Source organism: Eurytemora carolleeae, unplaced genomic scaffold (genome assembly GCF_000591075.1).
Source record: "Eurytemora carolleeae unplaced genomic scaffold, Eaff_2.0 scaffold690, whole genome shotgun sequence".
Taxonomy (NCBI): domain Eukaryota; kingdom Metazoa; phylum Arthropoda; class Copepoda; order Calanoida; family Temoridae; genus Eurytemora; species Eurytemora carolleeae.
In genome coordinates this window covers 5,598-15,073 of record NW_019396587.1, presented here as the reverse complement: position 1 = coordinate 15,073, position 9,476 = coordinate 5,598, and the positions used below count along the sequence as shown (strand labels likewise).

Here is a 9,476-nt window from a genome sequence, read left to right as displayed (position 1 = left end):
ATTTTCAAATGGGGGGGGGGGACCACTGTTCTTCGTTTTAAGATGAAAAATGTCTGACTGCGCCCAGTTATAGATATCCTGGATTTACAAAGAAATCTGCAATTCTTTCATTCGACGAAGAAATTTAATATTTTGGGATAAAATAAATATATTCTGAGAGAATGCACTTAAAAGAGGTTTTAGGTTGACTTATAGGACAGGTTTACAATTTAGACGAATAAGTTTAAGAAATACATATTATAGTATTTAAAGATCTAAAAGAACTTTTTTGATCTTGACACACCCTTTACAGGCCCTCTAACTCAGACCAAACCCTTTACAGGCCCTCTAACTCAGACCAAACCCTTTACAGGCCCTCTAACTCAGACCAAACCCTTTACAGGCCCTCTAACTCAAACCAAACCCTTTACAGGCCCTCTAACTCAGACTAAACCCTTTGCAGGCCCTCTAACTCAGACCAAACCCTTTGCAGGCCCTCTAACTCAGACCAAACCCTTTACAGGCCCTCTAACACAGACCAAACCTTTATTTATAATCTCAATAAAGATAAAATTACTAAACTTTTTATTTTTTAAATTAAAATACTGATTATTAATGCATAAAAAGAATATCATTTTTGGTTTTTTAAGAACTTTTTTTTTGTCAAATGCATCAAGATACATTTGTTTGGTTTAAAGGCCAGATAGAATTCCGGTTTAAATGCAAAGCATGTGCATTTTGCATTTTATGCAACGAAAGAGAGTTGGATGGTTCTTTTCAGACCAAGGGGTGGATCAACAGTTTTACAGTGAGAACTATAAATCTGGGGAAGAGAAAGACGACTTTTAGACTTTAGTTATGACATTAAATAGTCCAATGAACATGAGACAAAGTAATTGTGAAGTGTAAACAGACCCATTTCACTCAATAATAATAATAAGTTACTAGTAAAATTTTTTGCTTTATGGCAAAATCAAATACACTTAAGTGATGCTTTAGTGTCGTCTTCCTATTCCAAAGTTTCTGGTTCTCACTCTAGTCCATAATTAGTTTCATAAGTTTCATAAGTTTCATATACTTTGTTTTCTTTTTTTCATAAAAAGTTATATCAAAGAGAACTTTGAGATCAGTGATTTTGAGAATTAAGAAAATAAAAATCACAAAATAAATTTCGAGAGCTACAAAATTTCTTTTTGCAATCCTGTTTTATCGGTTAAAATTTTTTATAAAATTATACAGTATTTGGTTTTTAACCAGTTAAACACATTATTAACTTAGTATGGCTATTTTTGTCTAATTAAGGTTGGGAGTGCTTAGGAGGTTTTGTCCTATGAATTTAGTGTTTCATAGTTCAAGCGTTTAAGTAGTGTTTAAAAACATACAAAAGGGAGTGAACTGCCTCTTTCCTAACCAGAAAACAAAATTATTAAAAAAAGACAGTGTACATCTAGCTTTCAGAGCAGCAACAACTGGCTCTGGCTCGGCGCTTCTAAAAGTATTCAGGGATACAGGGTGAGAGAGAGAAAATGGCGAACTAGAGAAACTTTAGCCAGGAGTATATCCCCCGTAAACACCCTCTATATAAGCATAAGCATCAAGGGAGCTCAGAATAGTCAGGTTCTTATACAACTCTCTCCAGTTTTTGTGGCTGAACATAACCCTGTGTGGAATAACATGGCAGTACACCCTACTTGGAAAAAACGCTTGGTGCAGTGACTTTTTATTCAACCTGCAAGAATAACGAGGAAATTGAGTTTAAAGCTAACCTTTAACACTAGCTTTCTGAGTCAGACATTGAATAGATGAGAAAACAATATGAAAAACTGACAATTTATCTGAAAATCTACTCCTTGCAAACAGTAACTTTCGATTATACTTAATTTGATATTTCTGGCATCAAGATATCAAATTAAGTTATATTATGAATCAGAAATATGTTTCAAAATGCATTTTTCCCTTGTCTACAAGAGATTAGAATCCATAGATCTGAAAAAGAAGAGCAAAAAACAGATATATGACCAGATGAAAAAAAACGGTCGGAGTAAAAATACACTGCTCTTTTTAAATTTTGTTAAAACAAAATTCAAATTAAAAATAAATTCTTAAAAAAAGATAAAATTTTTTTATTTAGATTTGTCCCAGCCCTGGCAGAATGGAAATCAAGGGTTCAAAGTGTACTCTGCTGGATTCAGCCTGTTTTTCATCTTCACAGTGTTATTTATGTAACTGTACTGTACAGCATTACATGTACTCTACTGCACAGAGTGCACTGCACTCTGTACAGTAGAGAACACTGTGTACTGTACTGTACAGAGTACGCTGTACTTCACAGAACAGTGTACTTTACTGTACAGAGTGTACTGTTCTTCACAGAACAGTGTACTGTACTGTACAGAGTGTACTGTTCTTCCCAGAACAGTGTACTGTACTGTTAATAATGTTCTGTGCAGCATATGTATACTTTAAAACAATGTTCTTTACAGTTAGGTATTGCAGTGTATACTGTAATTTAAAGCTTGTACCTTTTTGTTAAAAGTGTACAGTACAGCACAGAGCCCGAAACTTAAAACAGAGTATCATAATGAAACCCAGTATCAGAAACCCGGTTTCATGAATGGGGTCTGGAAGTTTTGTAGATATCAATGTTGTTGTTAAAAAATATTAAATTCTCAAATTAGATTAAATTTCTCTTTTTGTTTCCTGGTTTCTTAAATTAAAATCTACGCAAATGCATAGACCCCAAAAAATAAACTCGAGAGTTTCATTCATCGATACTTCTTTAATGTCCGAATCAGAGTTCACTTTTCTTATAGATTAATTTAATTAACAGAAAGGACACTAGCTTTTAAAGATTTATGTGTTTTCCGTTTACAATAATTCTGAAGCAGAAGCCTAAAGGAGTTACGCCAGTCGGCGTAGAACTGTCTCTCTCTCAATATATCTTGTAATTCTACACAGAGGTTCTATGCCGATTACGCGTAACTCCTTTGGGCTTCTGCCTCAGAGTTATTGTTAACGAAACACACGTAAATATTTAATAGACAACAAATAGTGTCCTATCTATTATTTTAATTAATCTATGACTTTACTGTGTGGTTTGAAATGTTCAGTACAGCGCGTGTAAAGTACACGTTGTATCGTACAGTACAGTGTGTACTGTAAACAATGTTATACTTATGTAACTGAAGGACAACAAAACTATTTGACCATAATTGTTCGTTAAGAAAATATCTATATATAGAGTTTTAAAGAAATAAAGATGATTTTTACAATTTGCTTTCATCATTTTAAAAGTTTAAATTAAAAAAATTTAACAAATTATTATCAATATACATTATCAATACTTTCAAAGTCCAGATTTTTAATTAATTCCTCTCTTCATTTAACAATTGACCCATTAACCCTTTGTTAAAAAATTAAACAGCCCCTTTTTTAAGCGCAAAAAAACAAACTTTTAATGGACAAAAACAATACCCCCTCCCCCTCCGGCCTCCCCTGCATCCCGAAGGATTTTAAGAAAAGTTTTATATAAATAATGGATGAAAGCTTTGAACAAAGCTTTTAAAAACAGAATCAGCTTGGACAGACAAATGCATATTATTGTCCAGAGAATTGTTTACCCTTTAAAGGGACAATACGTCAGCCTCCTTTACAGAGGAACATGTCCAATTCACAATTCTCAATCGTGCGTACCCGGTCTTTAACCGTTTATAATATATGATGAAAAACAGACAAAGTTGTCAAGACTCAAGAGTAGCATTGTCATTCGGACCTGCAGTTTACTTTACAGTCCCTGTAAGATAAAAACAGAAATGACAAAAACTGTAATAAAAAAAAGAGATTTTACGTTGCTTTTTAAAAATTTTTGAACAATTGATTGAGATATCAGAATTTTTACCGTATTTATTTTGTATATATTCAAACACTTGCCTTGGTCAGTGTACAGCAAATTACTGCAGAACGCACCTAAAGCTAGTTGAGGGTGAATAATGTAAAGCTTTATAGATGATTGAAATATTTGACAATTTTGAAAATTTTGACAATTTTGAAAAATTTCAAATATTTGAGATATTAGAGATATTAGAGAGGGGGGGTTGAATTAGCATACATAGTATGAAATATCAAAGGTCTATGACAACAGGTACGTTGCAGAGATAAAATGTTTAGGGAACTATAGTAAGTGCTCAGTTTTTTTGTTTCTCTGTCGATTTTAAGGATCAAAAACGACAGAACACATTTTGGAATTCAAGAGACTAACTAGAATTTGTCCTCGATGACGTGTGGATGAAAGACGATATTTATTTTGTCACAAACACACAGTTGACTAGAGTCAGTTTGAAATCGAAACGGACCGACCTCTAGTACCGCACGGCAAGTACAGCCCCGCCACTAACCAATATCAGGCCGGTTTCAAATTTGATTGTGCGGCCTTACTTTTTACAGTATCCGGCCTATCATAAACCTGTTTACCTTCCCCACTAGCTTGGTTTATAGAGTAGCATGTATGATTTAAAAGAGTTGTCTGTTTTGATTATTTTTCCCACCTAATTTTAGTAATAATAACAAAATATTTCAATTAAATAGATTTAAGGAGAACGATTAGAGATCAGGTTGCAAATTTATCATATGCAAAATAGTTTATACACTAATTCGAATAACTAGAGTTTAAAGTAATTTTCTGACATGTACACAACAAATATCAAAGCATATTAAAACATATCTAATTAGTTTTACATGAATAGCAATTCGGTTTATAACACATTGTCCTATAATTTTCAAAAAGTGAATTTAGTAGTCTATTTTTAAATATACTTAGAGAGTTGCTTCTTTTTAAGTCAAGAGACAGGTTATTACACATCTTAAGAAGAGAGCTTGATTTTCATCCATATCATTGATCAGATAAATGTTTCATGGCCACCGTTGTGAGTCGGACATGCACGTATAAAATCGCTCATAAAAACAGAGATAATGTACATCTCTTTCACAGGATTCATTTTTTTCTCCTCCATACCTGTAATTTACTAAGCCAAAATTTGGGAATATTATAATCTAGAATTATCTTTCTTCTCAACGAGCTGAAAAACTTATTGCTCATTAAACAAGATAAAAGTTATTTTGTAAATTCCAACAATTAGTTTGAGAATACATTGTTCTGCAGAGAACTAACTTTAATGTTTGTTTAGTTAATCCTAGTTTCTAGTTTACAGTTTATATACAGGGTGTACAGTTAATCCTAGTTTCTAGTTTACAGTTTATATGCAGGGTGAACATTGTACAGTCAATCCTAGTTTCTAGTTTACAGTTCATATACTGGGTGTACAGTTATTCCTAGTTTCTAGTTTACAGTTTATATACTTGGTGTACAGTTAATCCTAGTTTCTAGTTTACAGTTTATATACAGGGTGTGCAGTTTATCCTAGTTTCTAGTTTACAGTTTATACACTGGGTGAACAGTTAATCCTAGTTTCTAGTCTACAGTTTATATACTAGGTGTACAGTTTATCCTCGTTTCTAGTCTACAATTTATACCCAATACGATGTGGGACACCCTGTACAACTAGAGAATTTTATCCAATATAATGTGGGACACCTTGTACAGGTAGAGATTTCAACCCAATATAATGTGGGACACCCTGTAGTGCTAGATAATTTAATTCTGTATAATGTGGGACTTCCTGTAAGCTAAATAATTTTATCCTATATAATGTGAGACACCCTGCATAGCTAGAGAATTCAATACTTAATAATGTGGGATACCTTGTACAGCTTGATATTTTAATCCAATATAATGTTGAACACCCTGTACAGCTAGAATTAAATTTAATATAATGTGGGACACCCTGTACAGCTAGAGAATTCAATCCAATATAATATGGGACACCCTGTACAGCTAGAGAATTCAATCCAATATAATGTGGGACACCCTGTACAACTAGAGAATGCAATCCAATATGATATGGGACACCCTTTGCATCGATAGAATTCAACCCTAAATAATGCAAAAATAGAGAATTTAATCCATTATTATATGGGACTCCCTGTAGAGCTAGAGCAATGTGTATTCATGTAATTAAAGAGCTTGCATCTAAACTCCAACTCCAAGTAGAATCTGAGCAAACAAAACAAGATAAGGACGAAGAAATTAACACTGTGATTTAGATTTGTCGGTTTGAAAGACTTTTATCTTTTCAATGAATTGAGGCCGAATATAAAGAATTAAGCCTCTTATACTCTAAGGTCTAACGCTATACATATATTCAGGCGCCCAGTATACGGTATTGCTATGTATAGTCCTCATTCATCAAACCTTTTTGGTTGTCACTTTAGAATGAACTTTAGGATGAACTTTTGTGTTCTTAAATCTACTTGAAAAATGGATATTAATATCTGTCAAAAACAAAAACAACCTTTTTTTACATTTTTCCGACCTTTCTATGGACATTTTTTTAAACCCTCCCTAGCACCAAAACCATACATATCAGTGGTCAAATTTGTTCCTCCTATGAGCTAGGCTATGAACATGCATTGCAACCCTAAGCCTCTTATACTCTAAGGTCTAACGCTTATTATACATAGATTCAGACGCCTTTATAGGGTTAAGCATTGCTATGTTTTGTCCTCATTCCTATTCCAAACCTTTTTGGTTGTCACTTTAGGATAAACATAATTATTTACTGCCTTAACATACAGTGAAAATCTATTCCATTCCAAGCGGTAAGTGGTGAATAAATTTGAATTGAATTAAAGCAAGTTTTAAACTGCGGAAACACAAAATCATCTGGAGTGTGATGTTTAGTACTTTATATTTATACCCAAAAAATACAAAAGAAAATTTTGTTATGAACAAATAAAATTTAAACGATAGCAGATTATTTTTCAAAATTAAATTAAACTCGGTACGGTACTAAAAATGGGTACAGTGCTAAAATTGCTATGGATACGGTACATGGTACATTACAAGGACAGAGTACGTTACAGAAATATAGTACGTTAAAGAACAGGGTACGTTACAGGAATCTAGTACGGTAAAAGAACAGGGTATGTTTGGGAACATGGTACGGAAAAAGCACAGAGCACGGTGCAAGAACAGGGTAAATTACAAGAACAGGATACAATAAAAGTACAGGGTACAGTACAAGAACAAGGTAGAACAGTTAAAGAGCAGTTATAGAGCAGGATACAGTTTTAAAGCAGGGTATAGTTATAGAGCAGGGTATAGTATAAAAACAGGGTTCGGTACAAGAACAATGTACAGTACAAGAACAAGGTACAGTACAACATCAAGGTACAATAAAAGAATAGGGTACAGTTAAAGAGCAGAGAACAGTTATAGAGCAGGGTTCGGTACAAGAACAGGGCACAGTACAAGAAAAGGGTACGGTACAAGAACAGGGTACAGTAAACGAATAGTTTACTGTACAAGAATTGGGTACGGTACAAGAACAGGGTACAATAAAAGAACAGGATACAGTACAAGAACAGGGTACAGTACAAGAACAGGGTACAGTATAAGAACAGGGTACGGTAAAAGAACAGGGTACAGTACAAGAACAGGGTTCAGTACAAGAACAGGGTAAAGTACAATAACAGGGTTCAGTACAAGAACAGGGTTCAGTACAAGAAAAGGATATGGTACAAGAACAAGGTACGGTACAAGTACAGGGTGTAGTACAAGAACTGTGCTTTGTGTACTCAAAAATTTTTACCTTAGATTTTGGTCCCCAAGGTTTCAAGTTATATTTTTAGAATCGATGCAAAATACCTAAATTTCTAATGATAGGAAAATACTTAAATTGGCAATGTCTCTAAATGATACGAAAATGCTTAAATTGCTAATGTCTCTGAATGATTCGAAAATGCTTAAATGGTTAATGTCTCTAAATGATACGAAAGTACTTAAATTGCTGATGTCTCTAAATGATACGAAAATGCTTAAATTGCTAATGTCTCTAAATGATTCGAAAATGCTTAAATTGCTATAATGTCTCTAAATGATACGAAAAAGCTTAAATTGCTAATGTCTCTGAATAATACGAAATACTTAAATTGCTGATGTCTCTGAATGATACAAAATACTTAAATTGCTAATGTCTCTAAATGATACGAAAATGCTTAAATGGCTAATGTCTCTAAATGATACGAAAATGCTTAAATTGCTAATGTCTCTAAATTATAAGAAAATAATTAAATTGCTAATGTCTCTAAATTGTAAGAAAATGCTTAAATTGCTAATGCCTCTAAATTGTAAGAAAATACTTAAATTGCTAATGCCTCTAAATTGTAAGAAAATACTTAAATTGCTAATGCCTCTAAATTATAAGAAAATACTTAAATTGCTAATGTCTCTAAATTATAAGAAAATACTAAAATTGCTAATGTCTCTAAATTGTAAGAAAATACTTAAATTGCTAATGCCTCTAAATTGTAAGAAAATGCTTAAATTGCTAATGTCTCTAAATTATAAGAAAATACTAAAATTGCTAATGTCTCTAAAATGTAAGAAAATACTTAAATTGCTAATGCCTCTAAATTGTAAGAAAATACTGAAATTGCTAATGTCTCTAAATAATACGATTACGAAAATACTAAAATTGCTAATGTCTCTAAATTATAAGAAAATACTAAAATTGCTAATGTCTCAAGCTACAGCCTTTTCATTTTTGAGCAGAATTAATAGTTTTTTGAGTAGGCATCAACCTGTCCTACACTCTCTATATATTTTTGTGAACACTCCCATAAACTAGATAAAATATGAGCGGAGAAGGTTGGTTGAAGTGTATGAGGGGTGTGTGTACTTTAAAAGATTGTGCATCTCTCTTTATTAATTCAATATTCTAGTCCGCTATCTCAGTGTAAACTTTAAACTCCTGACTATTTTACAAATGCTTTCCAAACATCAAGTTTCAAATATTCTGAATCGATAGTAAACTTCCTGAGATCAACCAAGTATTTATAAACATGCCAAAATTTGTATTTTATGCCCTGCAGATAGAATAATTTCCGTGAAAAAAAACGTACCAAATAACAAATTCATGAGAGAAAAACTCCTGAAAGACAAGTTGAAATTATAAATTGTTCATGAATTAATTTGAAAATAAGAATACTACTCTAACTTTTGGCAATGATTAACTCATTTAAAGAGACTTTTTACGTACTTTCATGTGACCTTTCACTTACAGAGTAGCATGTCTGATTTACAACGGAACCCTTTAACATTAAATAGGCTGGAGGGGGGGGGGGGCGTTTGGCGCCACCCCTTGTAGTTTTTTTGTCCTAGCACTCTCATTTCTGCCACTATCACCGTGAAATTTTGTGACTTTCAATGAAAAGTAATTTAAAGAATTTTTTGTTAAATTTTACAGGGTGGAAAAAAGCGCGGTCTGTGAAAAAAATCTAAAATAGCCTATAACTTTTTTGTGACTAAAGCTACAGATCTAAAAACTATATTTTAAAAAAAACACAATTGAAATATGCATGTAGAAACATGTGTCACACTT

The 9,476-nt window shown here is 32.8% G+C and overlaps 1 long non-coding RNA gene across 1 annotated transcript in view; it reads left to right on the top strand.

Annotated features, from left to right (window-relative positions):
- The window catches only part of LOC111705952 (uncharacterized), a 6,898-nt gene extending 4,309 nt beyond the window's left edge, over positions 1-2,589 (top strand). Inside the window, exon 3 of the long non-coding RNA XR_002766109.1 lies at positions 2,111-2,589. This is a non-coding gene — a long non-coding RNA (uncharacterized LOC111705952). The remainder of the gene's footprint in view (positions 1-2,110) is intronic.
- Positions 2,590-9,476: the final 6,887 nt, after the last annotated feature.